Raw genomic sequence first — 27,526 nt, 5'->3', positions numbered from 1 at the left:
ACGCTGCTAGTGGGCAGCTCGGGTGGCTCAGTGGTTTAGCGCCCGCCTTCAGCCCAGGGCGTGATCCTGGAGTACAGGGATCGAGTCCCACGTCGGGCTCCCTGCATGGAGCCTGCTTCTCCCTCTGCCTGTGTCTCTGCCTCTCTCTCTCTCTCTCTGTGTGTCTCTCATGAGTAAATAAATTAAATCTTTAAAAAAACAAACAAACAAAAAAAACTGCTGCTACTGTTAGGAATGCCATAACAGTTTACAAGTACCATTTATCTTGGAATATATAATCCATAACATTTTATTTTAAGCAACCTCTCCACCCAGGTGGGGCTCGAGCTCACAACCCCAAGATCAAGGGTCACATGCTCTGCTGACAGAGCCAGCCAGGAGCCCCAACATTTTACCTTTAAAATATCATTTCCATACACTTCAGTTCTTCCATGTAACTTGCCTGTGTTTATATTAGGGCTTCACACATCTTCATACATCCAAAAGAAAAGCATGTAGCTAGTTTGGGACCTGGTTATTTCTAATCTCAGTGAGTACAGTGGAAGAAAGAAAATATGGAGATGCTCTGTTAGGAAAACAGGGATAAGGACTAAATTTGAATTACAGTTTGGGAGGCAAGGACCAAGTAGAGAAATCTGAGCCTTTGGAGTCGATGGGTGTAGAACTCCTTACTTTGCACTATTCAGATGAAGATAGTAAAGGAAAATCGCTTTATTTTCTATTCTCTGAGGTTGGCTTGAAGCTCAGATTGCAATAGAGGGATCCTGGCCCTGATACCAAGAAGAATTTTTTTAAGACTTCATTAATTTATTCATGAGAGACACAGAGAGACAGAGGCAGAGACACAGGCAGAGGGAGAAGCAGGCTCCACACAGGGAGCCCGACATGGGACTCGATTCTGGGACTCGGTTCAGGCCCTGGGCTGAAGGCGGCACTAAACCACTGAGCCACCTGGGCTGCCCTTAAGAAGAATTTTTAGTGAAATGCCAAAATGAATTGATGAATAAAGTCAAAAAATCCTGCTTGTTCCAGACTTTAAAGCAAAGACAGATAAATACCCTTAGCATTTCAGGGTTGTCTCTCTTTGGTATCGGACCACCTGGGTTAGGTGGCCTTTTAAAGTTCCCTTAAGCTGTGTGATGTTGTGGCTGGTGGGTATTAATCCTCCTAACCTAATACTTCCATCCTTTAATACATTTAAATAAAAGTGTTGACTAATAGAAGCCTAAAATCCTTAATAGCATCTGCTAGACAAACTTGTTTCCAAGAAGGGGTCAAAATGAGACTTATTTTCCTGCTGCATCTTTAGTTCTAGCTGTGATAGAGAACACCACAATATTGCCTAAAACAACCTACCAGCATCCCTCAGTAAGATGAATGATTGCAAAGGGCTAATGTTTTCAACATGCAACAAGAACTGATTCTTCTGGTATTTCAGGAAAGGAGCAAGGGGAGTCCTAAACACGAGAGCTCAACTGCTCTCTGCAAGCACTGAGAAATTAAACTCACGTCTCAGTGTTACATAGGAGAAATGAGTTTTTCTCTATATCAGAATGCAGCCCGCCAGCCAACAGTGAAAAGCCTTCCATTAGAGTTGGTAAAGATGGCATTAAGATATGTAGTATTGATCATACTATCTTACTAAGAGCACTGCTCTCCCTGCTTCCCACTGCTAAGCTGTCGCCTTCATATTAGCAACTCACAACATCCATCCAGGGAAACAAGCCACTTCCCAGATGCACAGGGAGATAATTGCTGGAAAAATAATATTGTCTGTTGCAATAAAAAATTTTTCCTATTATTATTTTAAGGGGATTTTATAAATAGAAGCTACTATATTCAGTTAGATTTAAGTGTGTGTATCACCAGCCACTTGACTGAATGAGGTCCTTTCTTATGTAAGGCACCAGAGGGATGCCCTGTACTAGAATAGAGGAAAGGGCCCTCTCTTCTTATACTGAAGGATTCGGGCATAGAGATGTCATAAAAGCCTACATGCACGTGGAAACACCAATACCTTATGTTGTACTTTGCTGATTGTCATGGTTCCTTTCTTTTTCCACTCCTGCTAATGCTTGCTTTTCAAATTTAGAAGTGATTGACTCACAGAAATCTAAACAATGTTAGAATTTTTTTTTTTTTACCCTCATGGTTAGTAAGATTTTGGTTAATTCTTTCCAGCAACTTGAGTATGCCTAAATATTTGCATGGATGTGTGAGGGGTGTGTGTGCTAAATATAATCATGCTGTATACATTGTTTTGTATCTGGCCTTTTCCACCGAGCATCGCATCATGATAAATTTTCCCTGCTCTGAAATATGCTATGGAAACAAGTTTTGTTTTGTTTTTAAATAGCTACCTAAGATTTCATCATTTGGGAATACTCTAATCATTTCCCTATTTCTAGTGATTTGAATTACTTCTAATTGAAAATAATAAATTAAGTAACACTTAAATCTAGATCCCTTACCAATAATCATCAACTGCATGTTTTGAATCCAAGGATAGTATCACAGAAATGGTAACAGAAGGTCAGTATTAATGGACGTGTTTAAGGTTCTTGATATATATTGTCAAGTTTATTTCCATTCTAAATTATGATTGCCTATCTTTGAGAGGACTCCCTGTTACATCTTTTCCAGTATAATGTTCATAGTTTTAGTTTTTGCCCATTTGCTAAAGGACTTTAATTTTGTCATTAATATTTTTTTAATTGTTATTGGCAAGGGAAATTTCTCACTTATTTGCATTTTCTTTTTCTTTTTTTTTGCTTATTTGCATTTTCTATTGTGAGAGAAAAATGCAAAACTTTCTCTGTATGAAAGCTTTAGGAAGAATCTAAAAAAAAAAAAAAAAAAAGATTGCCTCTGCAATTACCTTCTCATTCACTTATAATATCAGCATATCCTTTTTTAATATAAAGTTTTCTGATCTGTGAATTTATGTTTCAATGTAGTTATTTGGTTTTGGTTTTGAAATATTGCATCTTCCTGGAGATAAATCAAGTTATTTAGTTACAGAAGTGAAAATAAAAATTAGGATATCTATTTATATTTTATGTTTGTTTTATTTATTTTTGTATCTACCCTAATCATACATCCTTAGTCAAATTAGGCATAATTAACTGCATAATAAATTAAAACCAGAGGATTAATTTCAATTCCACTTGTTGGTTATTGGCATATGGGAAAGTGATTGACTTTTGCATATCAACTTGGTATGCTGCAACCTTGCTATAATTGCTTATTATTTCAGGAATTACTTAGTGGATTCTTTCAGGTTTTCTGCAAAAATTATTATATCATCTGTGAACACACGCAGCTTCATGTCTTCCTTCCCCATCTGTATCCCTTTATTTCTTTGTCTTGCTTGTTAGCATTAGCAAGAACATCCAGTGTGATGTTGAAAAGAAGTTGTGAGAAAGAACCCACTTGTCTTGTACTTCATCTTAGTGGGAAAGCTCCAAGTTTCTTTCCTCTCTTTCTGACAGTTTTTATCATGAATGGGTGTTTGATTTTGCCAAATACTTTTTCTGTGTCTACTGATATTATCATGTGATTTTTCTCTTTTAGTCTGGTATTCAGCCTGTTTTAATCTATGATGGGTTATATTAATTTATTTTTGAGTGTTGAATCAGCTCCGCATACATGAATTCAATCCCTCTAGACTATCTTATATAATTATTTTTAAGCTTTTCTGTATTTGATTCACAAATACTTTATTGAGGATATTTATATCTATACTCATGAGAGTATGGGTCTGTAGTTTTCTGGAATTATCTTTGTCCGGTTTAGCATTAAGGTAATTTTGGCCTCATAGAATCTGAGTTTAGGAAGTATTCATTCTGTTTCTATCCTCTGAAAGAGATTGTAGAGAATTAGTAGCAAGGTAGAAATTTTATTTATTGTTGTGCTTTACACATATATAATTTTGTATACAAAGAGATTGACATCTCTTTCATCTACCTTCTTAACAATAATTCTTTATAAGTATATAATAACCTATATTCAAGGGGCTCCAGAAGCACAAGCTAACTTTTTGACCTTAGGAAAATAACATAATCTCTTAGGCCTTCAGGTTGCTTATAAAGTCTGAGAATTGCAATAGGTCATCTATAAGGCTCTTGCTGGTTTTAAAAGCTTGCAAAGGTAGGAACACTGTTTGTTCAAAGCTTATAAATCAATCGTGTCATTTGAGAAAACACTTATTTGTGGTCCTGCCTGCTGACAAATGCAGAAATAAAAGATGAGGTTATCAGTGACACTCCTTTTCAGAGCCAAATATGTGATTGTAAGACATAAAAGTATATGTGTCTAATATAGATGTGTTATTCATTTCCAGATTTTGTTTTGTTTTTAAATAGCTACCTAAATTTTTAGGCTTAAAATTTAATTCAGGTGCTTGGTTTGTGTCCTTTGAGTTTACATTGTATATAAGATATTTTCCTCTCTCTTAAAGAAAAAAAGTGAGCTATTTGAGAGCCAAAACACCCTGAGGTGTTTACATGAACCAGCAGATATCCATCTGCCATCCAGCCATGCTGGCCCCTCTACTTACCTACAGTAATGAGTTGATCTGTATCCACTCAAGGTTATCAGCCGATAGTCTTCTGTTAATGAACAAAACATGATGAATTAAACAAAAAGCAAAATAAAATAAAACCCAACCAAAAACTTGAGCCAAGAACAGAAAATACAGCACTTGAAGATAGAATGACTATATTGTTACATATTGTTATTTTTTCTTCAAATTTTTTTCTTCAAAATTTTTTCAAGATATTCCTTTACTTTTTTTATTTTTTTAAAGATTGTATTTATTTATTTGACAAGTAGGCAGAGCAGCAGGCAGAGGCAGAGGGAGGAGCAGGGAGTCTGGTGCTGGTGATCCCAGGATCCTGGCATAATGACCTGAGCTAAAGGCAAATGCTTAAATGATTAAATCACCCAGGCATGCTTTTTCTTCAAGTTTGTATTTAAATTTCACTTAATGTACAGTGTAATATTAGTTTCATGTATAGAATTTAGTGATTCATCAGTTACATACTAATTTTTGTTATGTATTTCCAATAGAAATTACATCAGAAAGATTCAGAACACTCCTGGACACCTCAGTTGGACTTAGGAGTGACAAATACTATGCCATCTGAAAATGACAGGGCTAATGCCTGAGTAGGACTTGTGTCTTTCCCTGACCAGTGTGCATATCTTCAAACTCACCCTGGCATCCCAAGGAGAACAGTATTTCTGCTTTTTGAATCTTGCTTTGCAATATAATTCTTAAAATTTAAAGTTTGAACATTATAACTTAGAAGAATTAGTAGCATGGCACCATTTGGCAAAAAGAATGAAATCATCCCCACCCTTCAGCTTTGCTCCTTCTAAAGGCTGCCTAGTGAATTCCTGCACTTTTTCCCCCACCCTTATCTGACATTCTTCAGTTTACAAAGCTGAAGACAAACTAAAAAAATAACCATGTTTGCCCAGCCAAGATTTAACTTTCCAGAAACATGTTTTAAAACTCAGCTCCTAGTAGGATATTAAATCTAAGAACTGGTACTACATTATAATTTTCCTCCAGTCTTCCAGTAAAGACTTATGTTTTTGGTGTCATTGTTGTTTGATATAAATGTATTTTTATAATTTTCTTGCTTTCATATTTGTCTTAAAATTCATTCAGCCTATTGAAGTAATGCTGCCTTGGGATTGCAGACTTAAAAGATTTACTTGGGTTTGGAGATTAGTAAAGATTTATCTCAAAGTACATTTGTACTTACTCTTGGTATCCTGTGGAGGAGTGATTTAACTATCATTTGGCAGTGTTTTGGTATGCATTCGTTCATTTAACAGAGATTTTTTTTTTTTTAATGGGGATCTTAGTTACTTTCCCTTTGAATACATTTGTTGTATCTTAGTTTTCTCCCAATTCACATTTTAATTTAGGTGTATTTGGCGTTTAGTTTTGTTTTTTTGTTTTTTTTTTAAGATTTATTTATTCATGAGAGACACATAGAGAGAGAGGCAGAGACATAGGCAGAGAGAGAAGCAGGCTCCAGGCAGGGAGCCTGATGTGGGGCTGGATCCTGGGACTCCAGGATCAAGCCCTGGGCCGAAAGCAGACGCGCTCAACCACTAAGCCACCCAGGCATCCCTGGCGTTTAGTTTTTGATGTAGAATTAATATGCAAGTTATTTTTCTGTCTAAATTTGAGACATTGCTTAATGGTTATATTTTATCAAATTAACCGTTTCTTGACATTTTGCCATTAGTGGGAATAGATGGTTTTATACAGTTATCCATCGGGCTCTGAAGAGCATCTTCAGAGACTTCAGATATAGCTACATATAATTTAACTGAAATTTTTAGCATGGCCTCTTTCAGAAAATGGCTTTCATTCTATAATGGAAAAATTGTTGGATTTTGTGTGTGTATCATAGCACTAGAGACCTTCGTCGTGCATACAGATCTATATATTTCTCTTATTAGAGAAATAGTTTGTATACTCCTAGGTAAAGTAACATGCCAGGAACAAAAGATAGTTTCATATAAGTAGGGGAGAGTCTCAGAGCATCTGTTTTACAGAGAACGGTAAATCAGAATGTCACATTTATATTATAATAAACAGGAGTATGTTATAGAGTAGAATGGAATATCTTATACCTTTTTGAGATGAAACGGGAAACTTCAAAGATATGTCTTCTAGTTTGAAGCAGGCTACTTCACACTGTGCCCCAAGCCCCATGGGAGTTAGTTCTCTCTGCGTATGCTGTGAGTGATTCTTTCCTGAAAGAGTGTGTGTGGCACACATGGATCTGATCCAATCTTGAGAGAGAACTGTAATAAACCCCTCCAGAATGGAAAATTCTTCCTATGAGTGGAGTTGCCCATACAAGAAATCACATTGCCTCTTTGAAATTAAAAGGTAGTACTTAATTACCTATAAGTCTTTCACTAAATTAATTTCAACTTATTCAAATATCTGTCATATAGAGGGGAAATTGAGGCTGGGACATTTTAAAAATTATATCCGGTGGTCATACCACAAAGAAATAGTTGAATCAGGCTACACACAAGGTCCCTGTGGTTGGTGCTGTCTTTCATCACACCTTACCCCCTGCAGTTCTGGGTTTCCTCTGTCTGCTGGGGATGGAAGGGAGCTTTGCATATGAAAAGGAAAATATTAGTAGTAAAGTGAGGTACAAAGACAGTTGGAAAACCAGTAAGAGCTGAAACACCTGAGCTATATAGAAGCCCATCTGCCATGCCTGGTTGCAGGCGCTGCAAGAGCAAGACCCTAGCTTGGCTGATGCACAGACATGCTGATGCCGCATGTCCCCCACAAGCCTCGGCGTCAGAGATTTCAATAAATATTTACTGATTTGAATGAAAGTAAATCTGGTTTCATGCAGAGCAACAAACAGAAAACAAGTTATTTTTATATGGAACACTTTTTTAAAAACCCTTTCTGTATGGGTGAACGTATCGTGATGAGCACTGAGTGATGTATACAAGTGTTGAGTCACTGTATTGTACACTTAAACACTGTAGTAAATATTCTGGAATTTAAAAATCAAACAAATGGAAAAAAACTTCTGAATTTAATAGAATTTTCAAAAACTGAATGGAACAAATTAATCAGAAATCAATGGAGAATTTTCCAGTGTCAGGAGGAGTAAAGGGAAAAGTCAAATTTTGAAGTCCAACATCAGGATATAGATTTCTCTATATATTGTTTGGGGCCAGTTACTTATGAAAACAGAAGAAATATTTTATCAACATTGATACTTTGAAATGTGAGCCATGTCAGTTTTAATGCAGCCGGTGACCTTCATTTCTCCTACAGCAAACCCTGTAGATCTCAGCTGCAGGCAGCGGCATCAGCGGGGTGTCCCAGAGATGTTACAGATGCTTGTGCGTGAAATTCATATGCCTCACCTTTCCATTTAACTGTCCCTACAGGTGCTTGGCAGCCCCCGCTGGCACTAGTAGGACAATATTGCAAATCCTCTTGGACCAATTTTGTAGCCATTAAGGTCAACCTCGTGTGTTGTCCCCATCCAGATTTCAAGCAGTTCATTTTCTGATGGTGGATGTTAAGAAGCAACTATATCCGTAAAGCATCCAGGTGGCTTTGCTAGAACTTTGTTGACAGCCACGCATTATTTTTAAGGTCCATTTTCATTGGAAATAAATGATCACATAGTTTTTAAATAGTAATATTTTACTTAGAAAAATACCATAAACGGCTTATTCATTTGTTTTTAGTCGCATTTGTATTCATGTAATTAGAACTGGGTTATAAATTTGGTGAGGGGAAGATGTTATTTCCATTGCAAGTATTGTGCTGATTCACACCCTCAGGAAACATCTACCTCCTAGGACATGTTTAGTGGTAAGCAATGACACGATCTACCTTCCCTCTGTAAATGCCATTTACATAGCTACTTATTCCCATGCCATGTAGAATTAAGTATTTGCAGATTTGTCCTTTGGTGCTTCCACAGCTAGTAGAGTTATTTGCAAGCAAACAAGCAATGGTCTCAATAACTTGGAGTGCAAGCAAAGTTATTTATTGAAGTAAGGGTCATGGCACGTTGATTCTGTTTTTTTGTTAATTTGGCAAATTCTACATCAAAGAAAACATGGCCTTGACTCATATCTGCAGGGTTCTAGAAAAGAAATCTCCAGGGTTTCTAGATCCAGATTTGATTTCCACATCACTAGGAGCTCCTCAGTATACTGATGTGACAGTCCTTATGCTGTCACATGCACACATTAATGTATGGAAGTGCAGACACAGGTACCAGCATCCTACAATGGGGGTGTCATGGGCAGAGCAATTTCATGCAGGTGTCTGCCATCTTTAGCACCTCCTCTAACATTAGAGAGAACTGAAAAGTCAGTCTGTTTACTCAACAGATATTTCATGAGCTCACCTATGACTCAGAGCTTTGACCTGAGATAAAGCATGTTTTTGATGGGACTCAGAGGGAACAGATGACAGCCATATATGCTAGCAGTGAGTGGTATTGTTGGTGGAAAAAGACTAGTTCAGTAAGGGCAGAATTTGATAACACCCAAGTGCTTTCTCAATGTGTTATTCCTATAAAACAGGGGCCCAAAATTCTTTTTGTAGGCCAGGTCTTTCCAATGATTCTTTTAACTTGGTCAAGACAGAATTAAAAAAAAAAAAAAAAAAAGTAGAACAATCTATGTGAGTTTAAGCAGAGCGGACACTAATTTGCCTATTCCCTCTTCTTTTACACTCGGTCAGTAGCTGCTGACAATGTTTGCTGCTGCAACTCTTACATATTACCCTGGAAATAACCAGTCCTTAACTCCCAGAGCCAAAATCTGGTGCCAGGTGCTGCCATTGTCACTCTCCAAATCTGGTTCCTTCTCCTGCACTGAATGAAAGTGGTATTTCCGACTGTGTAGGACTGTTTTCGTACACACTCAGGTCAGACCCCAATGTACACCAAGATGATCTGCTATAATTCTATATTCCACGAGGCTAAGACTGCCTGGGACAGTGTAGACTCAACAACGGGTAGCAATTTCTATTGCTCTCTTGACATTTGTTAGATATTTTGCACATATGTTGACCACTCTGCCTCTCTGAGATAAATGTTATACCCATTTTCCAAATAAGAAAACTGAAGTACAAAGAGGTTATCTTACTTGCCGAAGGTCACATTGCTCCTAAAATGGAAAGAGAGAGTGTATCAGTATTTGTTCAACAATAATATTGATACCAAAATCCCTGCTCTTAATTTGCTACCACACTGTGTAGCCTCAGGAATATGTTCATTGCCTCAAAAAAAGAAATTTGAGATCATTAATTGTGGTAAAAGAAAGGGATTGTAGCTAGAAGGTAGGAATGGGCTGAGGATGGGTGATTTCAAAGAGAGGTTAAATGTTAAAGGAACAGTCGCAGAGTTAGAGTTATTGGTTTATTTTGGATTAATGGCACCACCTAATTAGCAGGTGCAAATGAGAAGCATGAGGGATAACTCTAGTCTGGGGTTTCTGTGAGGATGGCTCCTTTCCTCCAGAGGAGGCATTGTGTAGGCCTCTGCTGCTTAACATGACTGTGTTCAGGGTCCTAGGGCTGCAGAGTGTAGAGGAGTTCCCTGGGACAAATAGCTGGGAGGCTTCTGGGAAGCCATGATGGGGTGCCAAGGAGGAGGTGGTACCTGCCATGGAGGCTGTTACTAGGCATGACATGAGAAGACCCTGAGCAAGAGGGGCCCACACACTCTGTGGTACCCCAGGAGGAGGATGATTCCTCATTATGGGTGGAGCCCTACTCACTAAGATGTCACCTGAAGTCCTCAAGGAGAGATGTCTAGGATCAAGGACATGGGGAAGAGCATGTACTAGATGACAAGTGGTGATACCTCTAAGCCAGTCTTAAAATCTTTGTTCCCTTTGAATATCTGTGCCCCATTTAACCATCTGATTGCTGTCTTTTGTGTATTCCTACCTACAGATTTGCTTAGCACTTCTGCCTTTGATTTGTCTTTGGAAAATTATTTTTCCAGATATAAAATTATATTATTAAGCCATACCCATATTCAGATCCACATATATATATGTATAGTCACTTGATTGTAATAAAGTGGCATCACAGAGATGGGGAAAAAGACAATTTGTTAGTAGTTCTGGATAAAGTGATTTAATGTTTATGTTTAAAAGTGAACCTTGGGCACCTAGGTGGCTCAGTGGTTGAGCATCTGCCTTTGGCTGAGGTTGTGATCCCAGGGTCCTGAGATTGAGTACTGCATCAGGCTTCCCACGGGGAGCCTGCTTCTCCCTCTGCCTCGGTCTCTTCCTCTCTCTGTTCTCTCATGAATAAATAAATAAAATCTTAAAAAAATTATTAAAAGAATAAAAGTGAACCTTGACTTCTTATCTCACACCATACGTTAAAATCAGTATCACATAGAATTGTAGATCTAAATATAAACATTGAAACAATAAAGCTTCTAGAATTTAAAATAGTGCAAAATCTATGACTGTAATATAGAGGAAGATTTCTTATACAGGGTGAAAAAATCAATTTTAAGGTAAAAGCTTGATAAATTTATCTACACTAAAATTTGGGACTTCTCAAAAGACACATTAAAGCAGTGGACAGACAAGCCATAGAGTAGGCAATTTTGAAACATGTATGAGTGATTAAGGTCTCAGAATGTGTAAAAAACTTCTATACATCAATAAAAAAGAGAAAACACAATAGAAAATACTTTGAAACAAAAAAATTATTGAAATGATTTATAAACGTTTGGAAATAGGCAAATACAAATTAAAACGACAATGTGTTACTATGATATACCCAACAAAATACCTAAAATCTAAGAGACTGACAAGCCCAGGTTCTAGTAAGGATATGAAGCAGCTGCAACTTCCATATGCTACTATAGGCTCATAACCTGATGTAGCCATTCTAGAAAATTAATTGGCAGTACCTCCTTGAAGATGAACGTACACTTATATGACCCAGTAATTCCACTTGTAGGTATAGGTCAAAGAGGAAACACATATGTCCATAGGAAACACGTGTAAGGAATATTAATAGCAGGATCATTAATGATAGCTGAAAACTTGACATAAACCCAAGTGTCCATTAATGACATCTTCTGATGTGAACATAAAATACCATACAGTGATGGGAAAAAATGAATTTAACTACAGCTATGAACATCATGTTGAGAGGAAGAACTGAACACTAAACTCCAATGTCTAGCCGCTTCCCTTTCTTTGTCTCTATGATTTTTCTTTCTTCTCCTTTCCCCCCATTAGTTGTGCCTTTGTGATGAAGGCTAACACCTTCCCTGAACCCTGCATTCCTCATTATTCTTAGAATATGTAAGTGACTCTTTCCCTGGCTGGGGAGGAAGCAGTCATTAGATCAGAGCAGGAACTCTGAAGAGGGAGACAATCTTGGTATTTGATGGACATAGCAGAGGACGTGTGTGGTGAGGGTGGCCACCAGAATGCTTTGAATTGAAATTATATAGTATCTGTGTTACTTTATTTTTAAAAACTTTAGAAATATAGTTTTCTGCAATCCTCTTCAAAGTTGTAGTGTAACTGAAGCATTTGAAATTGTTAACACCTCCAATTGGTGTTTCTCTGTAGATCATATTTTTTTGAGAAAATCTCCCTCTACTAGCAGTAAGCTCAGAAATTTTTTTTTTTAAATTTTTATTTATTTATGATAGTCACAGAGAGAGAGAGAGAGGCAGAGACACAGGCAGAGGGAGAAGCAGGCTCCATGCACCGGGAGCCCGACGTGGGATTCGATCCCGGGTCTCCAGGATCGCGCCCTGGGCCAAAGGCAGGCGCCAAACCGCTGCGCCACCCAGGGATCCCATAAGCTCAGAAATTTTGATAAAGTATTCTCAATTCTTTTTTTAAAAAATTAATTAATATTAGTTGGATATTATCCCAGTATTGGCTTTTCCTTTACTCAGAGAACTTTCTTTGACAAATATTTTTATAAAATAGAACTTGTCAAATATCAGAGAGGGAGACAGAACATGAAAGACTCCTAACTCTGGGAAATGAACAAGGGGTAGTGGAAGGGGAGGTGGGTGGGAGGATGGGGTGACGCAGTGACAGGCACTGAGGGGGGCACTTGACGGGATGAGCACTGGGTGTTATGCTATATGTTGGCAAAACGAACCCCAATAAAAAATATACAAAAAAAATGTTATTTTTATTTATACATATATTTTGAAAGCTCCACAACATTTAGATGCAGCAAAATCAGAAGTTTTTCTCAATTTCACCTCTTTATAATAGAAATATAAATTTATCTGATTAAAAATAAGAGTTGTACGGAAAGACTCTTCCCACAAGCTGAAATATCCCAAGAGTTCAATTATACAGAATGGAAACCTTGTGGATCTTTTCTCCTTTACTTTTGTGGGGTAGTTTAAATGACTTCTCACAACTTATTTTAGTGATTTAATAATTACTTCCAGCTTCAAAAGATGGAAGATTTAGGGTACTTCATTAATTCAATCACTTAATTAAAGATTGTAAACTGATTTTAAATTAAATACAAACAGGTTAAGAAAACTCTTATACAGTAGTTAACACTATTGTAATGTGGGAGACAAAAAAAAAATATTTTCCCTCCACCTTCCTAGCTTTTCCCCGCTAGGGTACTGACAAAAGACAGACTAACAAAAGAATAACAGACAGAAACCAATTAACATGTGCATCCCACATCCACATGGGGGTATCCATAGATGAGCAACTCAAAGGAATGGGTTGAACTTGGGTTCATCTAGTTTTTTTTTTTTTTTAAGATTTTATTTTATTCATGAGAGACATAGAGAGAAAGAATGAGAGGCAGAGATATAGGCAGAGGAAGAAACTGGCTCCATGCAGAAGCCTGATATGGAACTCGATCCCGGGACTTCAGGATCAAATCCAGAGCTCAGCTCAACCGCTGAGCTACCCAGGCGTCCCAGGTTCATCTAGCTTCTTAACAAAAGGACAATAAATTAGTAGAGTCATGCCAAGACAGAGGAAAAGGAATTTGAACTTCTAGCAGCAAATTGTGGGAAGGTAAATATATGGGGGACTGGTGGAAGATAAGGATTCATACCTGAAGTTAGTCATGTATGTTCTTCTGGTGCTGTCTGTGGGCTGATAGAGTCCAGTGATTAACTTCCCTCATTCCTGGTGGTGGAGTGGTTGGAGAGAGGGGCACCTTCACAAATTTATGTCCTGCTTTTAGGCAAACAGGGAAGAGGAAGAGCTTTTCTTCTATCTCCTTCTCAGTTGCCTTCAGCTCAAAATAATCCTTATGCCGCTGTGGCGTAGTTTGGTCTATTTTAGCACCTTTCAGTAGGCAATTTATAGGGTCTTTTGTTTGTTTGTTTGGTTGGTTGGTAGGTGGTTGGTTTTTTTTGTAAGACTAAAGCTTTCCTAAAACTGTAATTGATGATGGGAAGCAAATGAAGACAGTTCATACTACCACCCTGAAGAGAGTCTTCCTTATCCATCAGTTTTGTCTCAACTCTGTTGTTCAGTTCTGTCATGTAAAAATATTTGTGAATTTTGGCAGCTACAGTTTCTGCTTTGATTGGTGGAATATCACAGCTTGTTTGACACAATTATGAGTAACATGCACACCACAATTACTTCAAGCATGTTCCACATGTCCTCAATAAGGACATTGTTTTCAACCATAATGTTATATTCCACCAAAATTATACATTCATATCATCACTTTAAAAATGGGGAATATATTCAGTGTTGAGCTTTCAAACTGATTTACAGTAGAATTCACAATAGTGTCAGATATTTTGCCATCAAGAGTGTAAATTCTAGAAGCTTTACTCTGAGTCAGTGAATTACATGAAAAGAATAATTGGACAATTACTAGAATTAACAGATTTTCCATTTTTATCATATGATGGGGCACTGATAGGAGAGATCATTCAATTCAACTCTTCATGAAGTTCTGCTAAGCAAACTAACACTAAAAGCTATCACTTACCTTTTTGTACATGCACAAGAAAACCTGGAATCAAAACTGAGCAAATTAATTTAGAGCAGTCATTTGATCTAAATGAAAAGCCACACTTCTCTGAGTAATATGCAAATATACCTTCTGAGCTGCCTGTGTAAAATCACATTCTTTGAGCACAGCATTCTTAAAATAACCATGGACTTTGTAGTAGACTCTGATGCTGCTGAAGCAGGCTAGTGTTTCTGGTCTTCCTCTGGGGAATGATATTTTAAAAGTCCCTCTAGTATATGGAAAATATGGGTTAACCCCTATGCAACTTGTATATTCATCATGAACTTTCTTGAGAAATAGAAATTCTGTACTGTAGTACTGTGATTTATAAGAAATATCTATTTGGTCTTTGTTCAGAGTTTCTAAAACCCTTGGAATTTCCCAAGTGATGAGAGGAAAACAAAAGTATCTTTTGTTATGTTAATGAGGTTACTTTGGGTTCTCACTTGGAGATGGGGGCTGTTGTTTGGGGTGCCAACCATAAGATGTGTTGGTTGGAAATTTCAGTCCCACATCTGACCTCCAGGGAGGGAAGAGGCTCTGGAGTTCAATCCCCAATGACCAATGATTTGACTCCTCGGACCTTGTAATGAAGCCTCCATAAACAGCCAAAGGGTTATGTTCAAAGAGCTTCTGGGATGGTAAACAAGTGGAGATTTGGGGAGAGTAGCACACAGAGAGATGAAAGCTTTGCTCCCCTTTCCTCACATTTTTCCCTATGAATCTTTTTCCATCTGACTGCTCCTGAGTTATATCTGTTCATAATAAACTGGTAATCTAAAAAGTAAAATGTTTCTCTCAGTTCTGTGAAAATTAACCAGACCCAAGGAAGGGGTCATTGAAACCTCCAATCTATAGGAGGTGGTTCAGAAGTCCATGGGATTTTGGAGGCATGTTTTTGTAGAATTGAGTCCTTAAACTGTGCAATTTGATGCTATCTCCTGGTAGATAATGCCAGAATGGAGATGGATTGGTATCTGAGAATTGCCTGTTGTGTGGGGAAAAACCCACATACCCATTGGCATTGGTACTAGAATATTATGTACTCAATATGTACTCCTTGTTGTACCTTATTACCGTTGGCAGGGTTTCTTCCAAAATAAATAACTGGCACCACAATCATATTAATAGTTATAGATTTGTAATCTGTAAGTGGCAAAAAGCCTTGCAGCAAAAGCCTTCTGATGACTTTCATGGACTCTTTATACTGTCTCACTTCTATTTTTTTTAAAGGATTTATTTATTTATTTATTCATTCATTCATTCATTCATTCATTCATTCATTCATGAGAGACACACACAAAGAGAGGCAGAGACACAGGCAGAGGGAAAAGCAGGCTCCATGCAGGGAGCCCGACGTGGGACTCGATCCCCGGACTCCAGATTACGCTCCGGGCCCAAGACAGGTGCTAAACCACTGAGCAACCCAGGGATCCCCTTGCTTCTATTTTCTATACAAGCCCACCTAGCATAGCCCTGCCTTACGGTTTCAGCTTCAAACAATAATTTCACAAGTTATGATTTCTAAAGCCCTAGGTTTCAGGGCCCTATGCTCCATTTCCCCAAGGAATAAGGAATGCATTCTACCTTGCAAAGGTATGCAGTCTGTGGGGGGCACCAAAGAGTGCCAACGCTCTGGATGGGAGTCCTAAGAACAAGCTTGTCCTCCTGAATCCACCACCAATTGATTATCTGACACTTGTGACAAATAAGGTATCTTGACCTTAATTTCCTAAATTTGGTTAATTCCTGATGTGGATCAAATAAGTTAATTTATGTGAACATACTTTGAGAATTGTAGATCCCTACACAAATACTATACATCCACATGGGTTACAGTGATTATTATTAATAATCCTTTCTTCTTGGGATATCTTTGCACAAAAATAGTTCATTTGGAAATGAGACATAATCCAAACGGAAATATCTGGCCCTAAGAATTAGCTCAGAGGAAGTAACTGGAGTTAGGAGGGACCATGTTCCTGTAGGCAAATGTATTTTAGTTTTAATGGGAGAAACTATGTGGGCATTGATTGTATAAAAAGTAACTATGAAGGGCAGCCCCGGTGGCTTAGTGGTTTAGCACTGCCTTCAGCCCGGGCCGTGATCCTGGGGACCCGGGATCGAGTCCTGCATCGGGCTTCGTGCATAGAGCCTGCTTCTCCCTCTGCCTGTGTCTCTGCCTCTCTCTCTCTCTCTCTCTTCTCTAATAAATAAATAAAATCTTAAAAAAAAAGTAACTATGAAAGACATTGGGTCTTGGTGACACGAAAGTATTTGGAAATGTAAGACTTCTTTAAAAATTTTAGAAATTTTTAGTAGAGATTTTAAGTTCTTTTGAGTTGGCTCCACACCCAGGATGGAGCCTAAGGTGGGGCTTGAACTCAACCCTGAGATCAAGACCTGAGCTGAAACCCAGAGTCAGATGCTTAACCAGCTGAGGGCCCCAGGTACCCCAAGATTTTAACTTCTTAAATGTGGCTGTTTTCAGTTCTCCAGAAGCAGATATGGAAATAGAAGTCAGTGTATAAGATTTTTTTTTTTTTTTTTTTTTTTTTTTTTTTTAGCTTACCCATTAGAGACCAAGCCCTGTGCACAGGATGGGGAAGAAGCAAGATGGGCAGGGAAAGGTGAATGAGGGTCACAGGCTAACTCGGCTCTGGCCAGCAGTGTGGGGACTGTGGAGTAGATGGCCTGCAGAGTGTCCCACTCTGAGCCACACTGGACTTTCACATTCCCACCTGGCTTGATCTCCCAGCACGGCTGCCCAGGGACAGTGGTTGATGCAGATCCTGAAGGAGCTGATGGCACAGGTGCCTCATGACCACATGCCCACAGCTGCACAATAAGAACTTCTCTGAAAGGGGATTTGGGTGGTACCTCTCTATCTCCTTCTGGTCATAGACAAAGGGCATGAAAAGAACTGAGAATGTGGAGAAAAGTTATTTAGGACAGTATTAGAAAAGACAGTGTACAATACATTATTTCTGAATAAATATAATCATAAGAATTAACAAATATAATCACATTTAACCTACTCTGGTGGTTGCTATAATACAGTTACTAGGAAGCTTACTCCATTTAGTGGAATAATATATATTTTTGAAAGCAGAAATATTAAGTAAACACGCTGGCATTCTGACATAAAGATTATGTTACAGACCACAGTATTCATACCTACAAAAAAAAAAAAAAAAAACACCAAGTTGTAATCAGTCATTTTTTAAAATAAATAGCTTGATGTTGATTTGATGTAGAAATTATTATACATTTTTGTTATATCTGATATAAATGATCACTTTAAAAATAAAATGACATAAAACATACTTAAAATATATCTTGAAGGAAGATTTAGGGAACACACTTCGAAATCGAGTGTTATATTTATATGTTTGTTGATCAGGAGGCATGAGATCAGATGCACAATTAGGATGTCCTTCACAATAACTATTGTTACTCTAAAATTTTACCCACGGTGCATATCATCAGCAATGTCACTGACGGATAGCTTAGTGTCAGTTCTTAAAATCCATGCAGCCATTCTGTATCTCTTTAATTGTGGCTTTTAACTACTCAGGGGCTTGAAGTCAACATTAACATCGTAAGCTTTAGGGAACTGGATGAGCTTCTGGCATACGGAATTGCATTTTGTGGTCAACTATGCTTCCTTAACTTGGATGCTGTTTTCCTACCTATTTTTAAAGGATATCGTATTTATTCAGTGATCATTTCAGAGATTAACCTTTTTAAAAGATGTTCACAATAAACCTGTACTGACTAGGTTAAAGTAGCTCTCTACAAAAGAGGAATGCGTAGGTTAATTGATCCAAGCAGAACTTGAACGGGAGCAGTTGAGCAGACTCTTCCGCTGACTTCACTCTTGGTCTCCTTTGCTTGTTTGTCATGTCTGCGTGGACTGGTACTGTCAGAGGTGGCAGGCAGGAGCAGAAAGCAAAGGAGATTGAGATCAGGCTGAGATTTGCAGGATTATCAGGGGTGTGATGATATCCAATAATAAAATGCATGTGAACCTGTCCTCATAAGCTATAAAATGTTATCACCAGGGAACATTTCTCCCAGATTTGCTGGTCCCTCTCAGCCCCTCTGCTACTCCAGAGTTTTTCATATAAGGAATGAGAAAAGGTGTCATCTCATTCAGATTCCACACTGGGAAACTTGTATGATGGTGACCGGATGACAGGTGCACCGTCCCAGCAGGGCTCTAACATCCCAATTGTCATGGAATCCAGTATGCAGGCCTGCTGGTGAGCTGTGCAGTGAGGGGCTGGCTGAGTCTCTCCTGGCCTGAAAGCCCTGACTAAACTATTAAATTACAATCGTTCATGGAAATTTCTGCTGGTATCCTTTCAAACTATTAAGGTAATAACTAGAGTGGCTCTATCACAGATAAGTCTTAAAAAAACAAAAACCCAGAAAACAGGTAACTCTTATTACAGAATTTGTGCAGAACAGTATTCTAGGAAAATGATAAAATGCATGGAATGTGGTGATCCCATCACATACATCGGATTTCACAAAGCTGTCAGTGTTCGGCTCTAATCTGGCTTTCTGGAATGATATTTTTGGCTTTTGCAACTCTAAGTCCATATGGAGAGATATTTTGATTCAGGAAATTTAGAAAATTAATTCCCGTCTTTATTAACCTTTTTTTTTTTTTTTTTTTTTTTTGGTATCCCACACTAAATTCTAGGTAGGCAGAATTATGCTTTTATTTATCTTGAAAACTTGGCTTTGTTGCGCTAAGTTTCCTTGCCCATAGACGTATAGGAAGAGCAGTGTGGCTTGCTTCTTGTCCATTGTGACATCTATTTTATGCCATGCTTTCTCTGTAGGGAGACCAGCAGAAGGCATAGAATCTTCCTTCCTCCCCCAGTCTCTCACCATGTCTGATTTTCCTCCTTCTCTGGTTTCCATTGACATTTGTTTGTGAGCATAGATTGATTGGCCCTGGAATCACTGAGTGACACCAACCTAATCAGCCTCTGGTGAACAAAGACTAATGGAAAGCCTGGGCTCTGGAGAAAGAATGCTGTGTTCACAAGCCCATTTCACTTCTCATTGCCTTTTTCTCGGGGCAAATTCCCCACCCTCTCTGAACTTCTTTGAAAGGTTCTGAAAATTAAATGAGATGAAGCTGGAAGAGTTCCTAGCACAATAGCAAAACCAGTAAATCTTAGCTAAGATTTGGGCTCTGAGTTACTTGCTGAGAGAGTAGTACCTTGTAGGTTAGTCTTTACAGGGCTCGTCTCCATATTTTGCTCTCCAGCTTACACCAACCATGGTGTGATGAAGCATTACAGAAGAGCATTTAATCTTTACTGTGACCACTGTGCCTGCTTGGAAATCCCAGACATCATGTGTGATGAAACTTCTCATAAATGAGCCCCCCCCTTTTTTTTTCTTGTAGCTGAACGAGATTATTCTTCTCTGAGAAAAGAAATGTTTTAAGGCCAGTTCTGTACCTTTGTGGATATAAGCACGATAGCATTAAATTTAGTCAACACTCTGTGCAACCCCAGTTTTCCCTTATAATGCTAAGGATAATGAGGCAAGAAAATGTAGCTATAAGATCCTGACATAGCTGCAGGTTAGTCATTCTCAAATGGGTGCTTTTGTTCCCCGGAGGACATTTGATGATGTCTAGAGGTAATTTTGGTCATCACAACTTGAGGGAGGCACCCCTGGCATGTAGTGTGTCAGGATCAGGGATGATGCTAAATGTCTTACAATGTGCAAGAAAGGCCCCTCCAACAAAAAGTTTTCTGGCCCCAAATGTCAGTAGTGCTGAGGTTGGGAATGTGTGTTGTGGGAAGACAGAGGTGGAGCTGGCTGCCCTCTGATTTGGTAGGGCAGGCAACTCTCGTCCTGTTAGTGGGCAGCTCCATCTGAACTCTTCAACCTTGCAGTGTCCTAACTAAATTGTCCCATGGTCTGAAGATTTAAAACCGGAGCTCCAAATTGCAGCTTCTGCACCTGAATGCCTCAACCTTCATATTCAGCCATGGGGTTGGCTCTTTTCCATTGGATCTTGATAAATGAGGAGGACAGCTGGGCTTAGCTTGCATCTGAAAACATGCTGCGTGGGTCTCAGTGAGAGTAGCGATTGGAAAGTATGCACTGTGAAGAAGAGGCTGAGGCTGGTTGTATGGAGATAAAGTCATTCTCAAAGTCATTTTCCTGAAACACCAAACTGTAATTTAGTTCTGTATTTTAAATATATTCAAAAAAACCTCTTTCAGGCTTAATGTCATCAACCCTTTGAGTTGATGATATTAATTGGGTTTTTGTGGGGGTTTTTGGTTGCTTGCTCTTTTTTTTTTTTTTTTTTTTTTTTTTATGCCCCACTGTGAAAGTGAATTCCTAAGTTCATGAAGACTGGAAACAAATATGCAGCTCTCTAGTAAAACAGTTACAGAAGTCAAGTACTTTCATTCTGGAAGAAAAACCCTCCGTTATGCATCAGTATGATTTTAGAATCACTGTAGAATTTGTTCACACTGTAGGTAATTAGAAAGCAAGGAGAATGGAGGAGGTCAGACAAAGAGCATCTCACCATCCTTCAAGTTCACTCTTCTGTGGGTCTCCATGACACCGGTGATGTCGAAGGCAGAGCCTCTGTGGCATTATTGCATCCTGGTGTGAACCTGGCCCTTGCCAGGCTTGTAACAGGTTTCTAGTCTTTAGTGGAACTAGCGAGACACTTCTCGGCACTGCAGCCCACACTTGTAGAATCCGTATGTCTCCATGGATTAGAGAAGCCACATGTGAGCTGCTTGCTCGTGGCCATCTGAGATTCCCAACGACTAAGTCTCATAGTCTGCTGGAACCGTAGCAGGCTGTGAAAAACCTTTTTCTGATCAAACTTCTCACAGGTAGTGTGTGCTAAGTGCATTTCCAGGCATCGCCTCCTTTCCCCATGGGGCAAGTACCATTACTGTTCCCAGGACTCACCTGTCACCTGAGGCTTGGAGGGAGGAGGTCCAGAAACATATGCGATGTCATCCAGCTGATAAGTGACACTAGGGTCTCAATCCCAGGCCTTGTACTAAAGCCTACATTCCTACGCACGCTCCGCAATGCCTTGTTATGGCTGATAGGTCTAAGGAAGACCTTATCCAGGGACCAATGATCTGGGTGCACGATGCCGGGTCACAACCTGTCCTGTTGACTTTGATACTTAGTCTTCTCATGTTCTCAGAATGCTTTTTACTGTCCTGTCTTGGCAACTCTCCGTGTCAGAACCACCGGGGCTGATGCTGAGCAGCGTGTAGCGATACATCTGGGATGTGATGGTGATGGTCTGGTGCGTCGCTGCTGCCCTGGCGGTGAGCATGCTTCCTGGGCAACTGGCTATTTGTATTGGTTCTTTTGTGAATTACTTGCTTTGACCTCCCCGGCCCCGGGGTTTTCAATCCGGTGATTTTCCCTTTAAAAAAACATATATTTTGGGGGGAAGGTTTCTTTATATCAAGAATGCTAGTGCGTTTCTCTATATATGATAAATGTAGATATTTCCCCCATTTATTTTAGTTTGTCTGTTTTGAGTGTCTTTCTATGCCAAGTGTTAAATTTTAACGTATCCGACTACAGTGATTTTGATTTATTTAGCCCTCTTATAAGGGAACTTCTTTGCCAATGCTGGGTTATTAATCTGATTTACCTGTGTTGTAGTCTCATGGTTTTACCATTCCATTTTTTTTAAAAAACATTTTATTCTTTTTCCTTCCTAAGTATCTGTGTTGAAGAACGCTGAAAGATCCAACTTCCATGATTTTTATCATTATTATATTAATTATTCCAACCCCATTTACCAATTGATTTGAAATGTTATAGAGTCATAACCTGAAATCACACAGATAACATTTGCATCTCGTTTGGACCTCTGTCAGGAAGAGCTTCCACTTCTGTTCATTCCTCACTCACTGCGGCAAGAGCATAGTTTAATTACTAGTAATTTTAAATAAAATTTAAAGTACAGTTGGAAAAGTCTCTTTGCATTGGCCATCTTTTTCATAAAAGTTTTTTGGCTATTCTGATTCTTTGTTCTGAACAAATTAAATGAAATTTTTTTCATGTTTTAAAGCAGATAACAGATAGGAACAACTTGAACCTCCTCTGCCTCCCCTCCCCCCCCCCCCCAACACACATCCAGGTAGCTCAGGTAGTCATGCATAAATAGAACTCCATTTTCAACATGGCATCAGTTCTAATTTGCAACGATCAAAAAGGTCAAACATTCTTGTCAATTGGGGAGCATTGTTTTAATGTTTTGAAAAATCCTGGAATTTCAGATTTCTGTGTCTGAAAGCTGTTTGAGAGGTGCTATTCTCTTTCTCCCTGTGTACATAGGAATACAACTAAATTGACCTAAGAGAGGAGTCTTTCCCTACCCCCTACCACCTTATTTTTAAAGGTTTTGGATTATCTATTCCACATCACAAATTTGAAGCTCTGATTTGACTTTGAGTCCCCTCCAAACAAAATGACAGTGTCTCTACTTTGGAACCCCCCCCCCCCCACCCTGTGGGCAACCTGCTGGGGACTTGTCTTTCAAAGACTAATTTCCTGAATCTCCAGCTAAAGAGAGAAGGTTAATAGTTTAGGGAGTTTGTTTACAGGCCATTAGAAACAATTAGCACATTACAGAGATTAAAAGTGCTTCTCAAGAATGTTGAATGGCCTAGAAAGGAAACAGGACTTTTAGAAACATCTATTTTTAGCAGCTAATTAAGACAGACTCAGAGATCTCCATCCTCTTTTACCATACTATTTCATATTTTAATTATCAAGAAATTTTTAATTTCCTCCAAGCCAAGTCCTGCCTATAATAACTTCAAGTAATAGTAATTTGAAAACCCTATTCATAGATTCTTAAGAACAAATTTTTAAATCACCCCTTAACCTTCTTCTTAGGCTGATTATTTTCAACTCCTATACCTTTCCTCTTTGGCCTTTTTTCCCCTTAATATTCTAATTTCTTAACAATTCCCCTTTTCCCCTTTCTTCCAAATAGGCAGGTCTCCTTGATGCCCCTGGGACACACCAGCCATTCACATTCCTGTTTTAGCATCGGAGCCCACAGCTCTTCCTTCAGAAACCCCTGCCCCTAGCCCCTACCTCAGTTCTTTTAGTATCTGAACACCCAGTACAACTGTCACATGTTCTATGATGTTTCTGTCACACCTTCTTTATTTTGTACTGAAATCACACTCCATTTTGGGTCAATGTGGAAATGCTCCCCAATCACTGATGCCCCCAGTCCACATGTCTCCACCACAGATGGAGTGACCTCATAGTCCAGGAACAATTTTTTTGTTCAGGATGCCCTGCTATATTTTGGGCTGTCACCATTTTTTTTTATTTTAACTATTGTAAAGATAGAACCAATTTGATATTTCATATATGATTGGGGCCATTGGGGTTTTCTCTGTTGTGTATTGCAATGCCACATGGATACTGATCAACCACCTGCCCAGTTACGTTTAATTAAAAAAAAAAAAAGATAGTTATACCCCTCAGAAACCTAATCAGAGCCCCTTCTGCTGTCTTCCTCTTACCTAACTCACTGTCTACATTCCAGAGCTCTGGTCTTCCTCTAGTCCTCTGAGCAAACTGTGCTCCCTCTTGCCACAGGAACTTAGCACATGCTGCTTTCTTCACCTCTAGGCTTCTCCTAATTTCCACTTCTGCCCCCCAACACACAACTTTGCCTAATGAGGGGGGCTTTAGAAAGATCTTGGCCATAAGGAACATCTGGCACCAACATCTTGTCACCTGCTGACTGCCAGGCAGGTGGGGCTGACCTGGCTAACCAGATATGAGCCCTCTATTTTCCTCTGTGTCATGAGCTGCCCTCCGAAAGCTATGACTCAGAAGGTAGAGATGGCGAGCTGTCTTGTCGGATTAGCAGTACGTTACCATGCAATGGAGTTGGTTAGTCATTCTTAGGAGAGGGGTACCATCTGCCCCATCACAGAGACTGGGCTGTGTCAGCCCAGATGGGAAGTGAAGTAAACTGGGGTTTGACCCCAGCAAAGTAAAAGGGGGCAGTATAAGAAGAGAATTTGGGGACCCACTTGTAAAGGGCCTTGTAAGTCCTGCCGAGGAGTTGTTTCTTTATCAGTCACTGGGGAGTCATTGGAGTTGTTAAGCCAGGAGAATGTAATAGCCCTTTTTTTGTTTTGTTATGAGATTTTATTTACTTGTTCATGAGAGACAGAGGGAGAGGCAGAAACACAGGCAGAGGGAGAAGCAGGCTCCCTGTGGGGAGCCGGATGTGGAACTCTATCCCAGGACCCCGGGATCATGACCTGAACCGAAGGCAGATGCTCAATCACTGAGCCACCCAGGTGCCTCCCATTTTATTTTTAAGAAGAGCATTCTGGTGGCTGTGGGTGGGGAGCAGGACTTCCCCATTGTGTTGTGAGGATTAGGCCTGACACAAACGCCTCAGCTGAAACCCAACCCCAAGCTGCCTGGAACCCAGAGTGCTCCATCAGATCCCCTCCTACTGTGCAGACAGTTCCTCTTTGGTCCTCCTTCCCTGCTGCCTCCTGGTAAAATACATCCTTCCAGTAGGAACTAGGGAACTGCACTTTGGTTGGAATTCTGGGGCAAGTTCACAAAGAGCTTTATGTGACTTTTTTTTTTTTTTTTGAAAGATTTTATTTATTTATTTGTTTGTTTGTTTATTTATTTATTTATTTATTTATTTGACAGAGAGAGTGAGAGAGCACAAACGGGGGAAAGCAGGGGGAGAGGGAGAAGCAGGCTCCCCACTGAGCAGGGAGCCCGATGTGGGGCTCGATCCCAGGACCCCAAGATCATGACCTGAGCCGAAGGCAGATGCTTGACTGAGCCACCCAGACACTCCTTTATGTGACTTTTTAATACTATAAACCTAAGAGCATATGCAGAGAACTACAGGCCCATCAGGTGAATAGGAACTAACTGCCAGAAAGGTCCAAGTTGAAATGGCAGCCATACACAGACATGTTTTTGTTGACATGCATTCATGTCCACCTCACCTCCACTCCTTTGTCTGGATCCTTAATCTCTGTGCTCCAGACACAGGCTTTATTCCCGCTTCCAAACTGATGCTCCAAACCTTTCTGCACCTCAGGGCCTTTGCATATCTCATTACACATCTCACATCCAGCTCCTCAGGCCTCTGCTTCACATCCCTTCCACAGAGAAGAGCTCCTGGTCCTGCCATCTCTGGCCTGCCACCCATTGTAGACGATGCAATGTGATATTCTCCTTTTACTTGTGACCTTATCAGACTGGAGTCTTCTGCCCTCACTAGTTTTAACTGTGTCTGTGGCCCAGCACATAACTAGAGCCACTGGCAGGAAGTAGGGATTTAATAAATATCTGCTGAATGAATGGCTAAAAGAATCCAGCATGAAGATCTAAAATACTTGGTGGGAGCTGTTATAGAAAGTGCATCTTGAGATGCACAGTAAGAAAACAGAAAACAGATATTCTTAGCCCAAAATATGTTTTAAGAGACTGGCAAAGAAAAATGTGCCTTGGGTTTGCTTTCAAACTCCAATCCAAGGGGAAAGTGCGTATGGTACATTTAAGTATTATTTAGTATGTGAGGCTAAGTCAAGTATTTGTAAATCAAAGTACATTTTAAATGTACTAAGGCAGCTCATTTAAAAAGTAATTCTATATTAAATCATCTTTTGATGTGAAAAGTACCCTTTTAAAACTGAGTAACCATGCTATAACTCTGTTTCTTAAAAAAAAAAAAAGAAGAAAAGAAAAAAAGAACTTTCTTTTGTTCTTGTAAATCAATAACAGTGGCCTATTTAACCAGTGAATTCAAGATCTAGTTCCATGACAGGCATCTGAGTAGTAGAACATTTTATCAGTGTCACATGCTCATGGTATTTCCCATGACAGGTTCAAGGAGATGAGCATGGACGGAGTCCCCAGGACGTTGTTTGCCTCCAGAACTCATCCCCATGGGCCTCCAGGGCCAGGCAGGTGTGAAGGAAGGGTGCGTGGGATGGGGTGCTCATGCTGCTGCTCATGGAGATGAGGACACCTGCTTCAGTCCATCATGCACATAGCTGAATTGTAAGCCATTGTAAACAGCAGAGTCCCAGGGTGGAGAAAGAACGGCCATTCTTAGGGGAAGGCCTCAGGTGTATTGTGAGTTTGATTCATAAATTGGGACAGGCCCTAAAATAAATACAATGTTGAACTCCTAAACTTTCCTTTGTTTTTTGCATTTCTAAGTGAGAAAAGTAAAATTTCACACTTCTTTCCTTTAGTCCTACACCAAGAGTTCATTATTTAAAAAACTTTCCAAATCTTTCTACACGTTTTCATCCATGCTGATATTTAAAAATCTATAAAAATATGTAAATGTATATACACACAATATATATATATTTCACATATAAGCATTAAGTATAAACCTTGATACACATATATACAAGCATGTGAGCACATGCATAAACACACGCTCAAATTTACACATATGTGTATGTGTGGATGTTCATAAGTGCACACATACATAGGATATTACTTTTAATTATATGACAGCGTGCATAGTATTGTCAACAATTCAGATTTTTTCCCATTTTTTGGCAACATGTTTTTACATTTAATAATATATTATGGTCAGCCTGTTAGACAAGGGCCTTAGACACACCTAATCCTTTATTATGGCTGCAGTGTGCCACTGTACTCTAATTTACTTAACTTTGCTCTGTTTGTAGACATTAAGGTTGCTTACTTGTTTTCCTTCTCAAATGTAACAACAGTGCACATATGTCTTTACAAGCTTTGACAGTGTTTCTGAAGCATTTCCAGGAGTTGATTTTCTTTTTTTAAAGATTTTATTTATGCATGAGAGACGCATAGAGAAAGGCAGAGACACACAGGCAGAGGGAGAAGCAGGCTCCCTTTGGGGAGCCCAATGTGGGACTCAATCCCAGGACCCCGGGA

General features: G+C 39.3%; 1 protein-coding gene and 1 long non-coding RNA gene across 3 annotated transcripts in view; both read left to right on the top strand.

The window, feature by feature from the left end:
- The window catches only part of PRKN (parkin RBR E3 ubiquitin protein ligase), a 1,297,938-nt gene that overhangs the window by 729,935 nt on the left and 540,477 nt on the right, over window positions 1-27,526 (top strand). The gene's annotated exons all lie outside the window — the stretch shown is intronic.
- Window positions 21,133-26,607, top strand: LOC140635460 (uncharacterized). Of its 2 annotated transcripts, none has more exons than XR_012032779.1 (3): window positions 21,133-21,435; window positions 21,762-21,888; window positions 22,295-22,534. It is a non-coding gene; the product is annotated as an uncharacterized lncRNA (long non-coding RNA). The 2 variants fall into 2 exon arrangements; XR_012032778.1 differs by lacking the exon at window positions 22,295-22,534 and adding an exon at window positions 26,474-26,607 and having other exon boundaries at window positions 21,136-21,435.

Source organism: Canis lupus, chromosome 1, assembly GCF_048164855.1.
Source record: "Canis lupus baileyi chromosome 1, mCanLup2.hap1, whole genome shotgun sequence".
NCBI lineage: Eukaryota > Metazoa > Chordata > Mammalia > Carnivora > Canidae > Canis > Canis lupus.
Note: the sequence above shows the minus strand (reverse complement) of the source record. Positions and strands in the feature narration are given on the sequence as shown.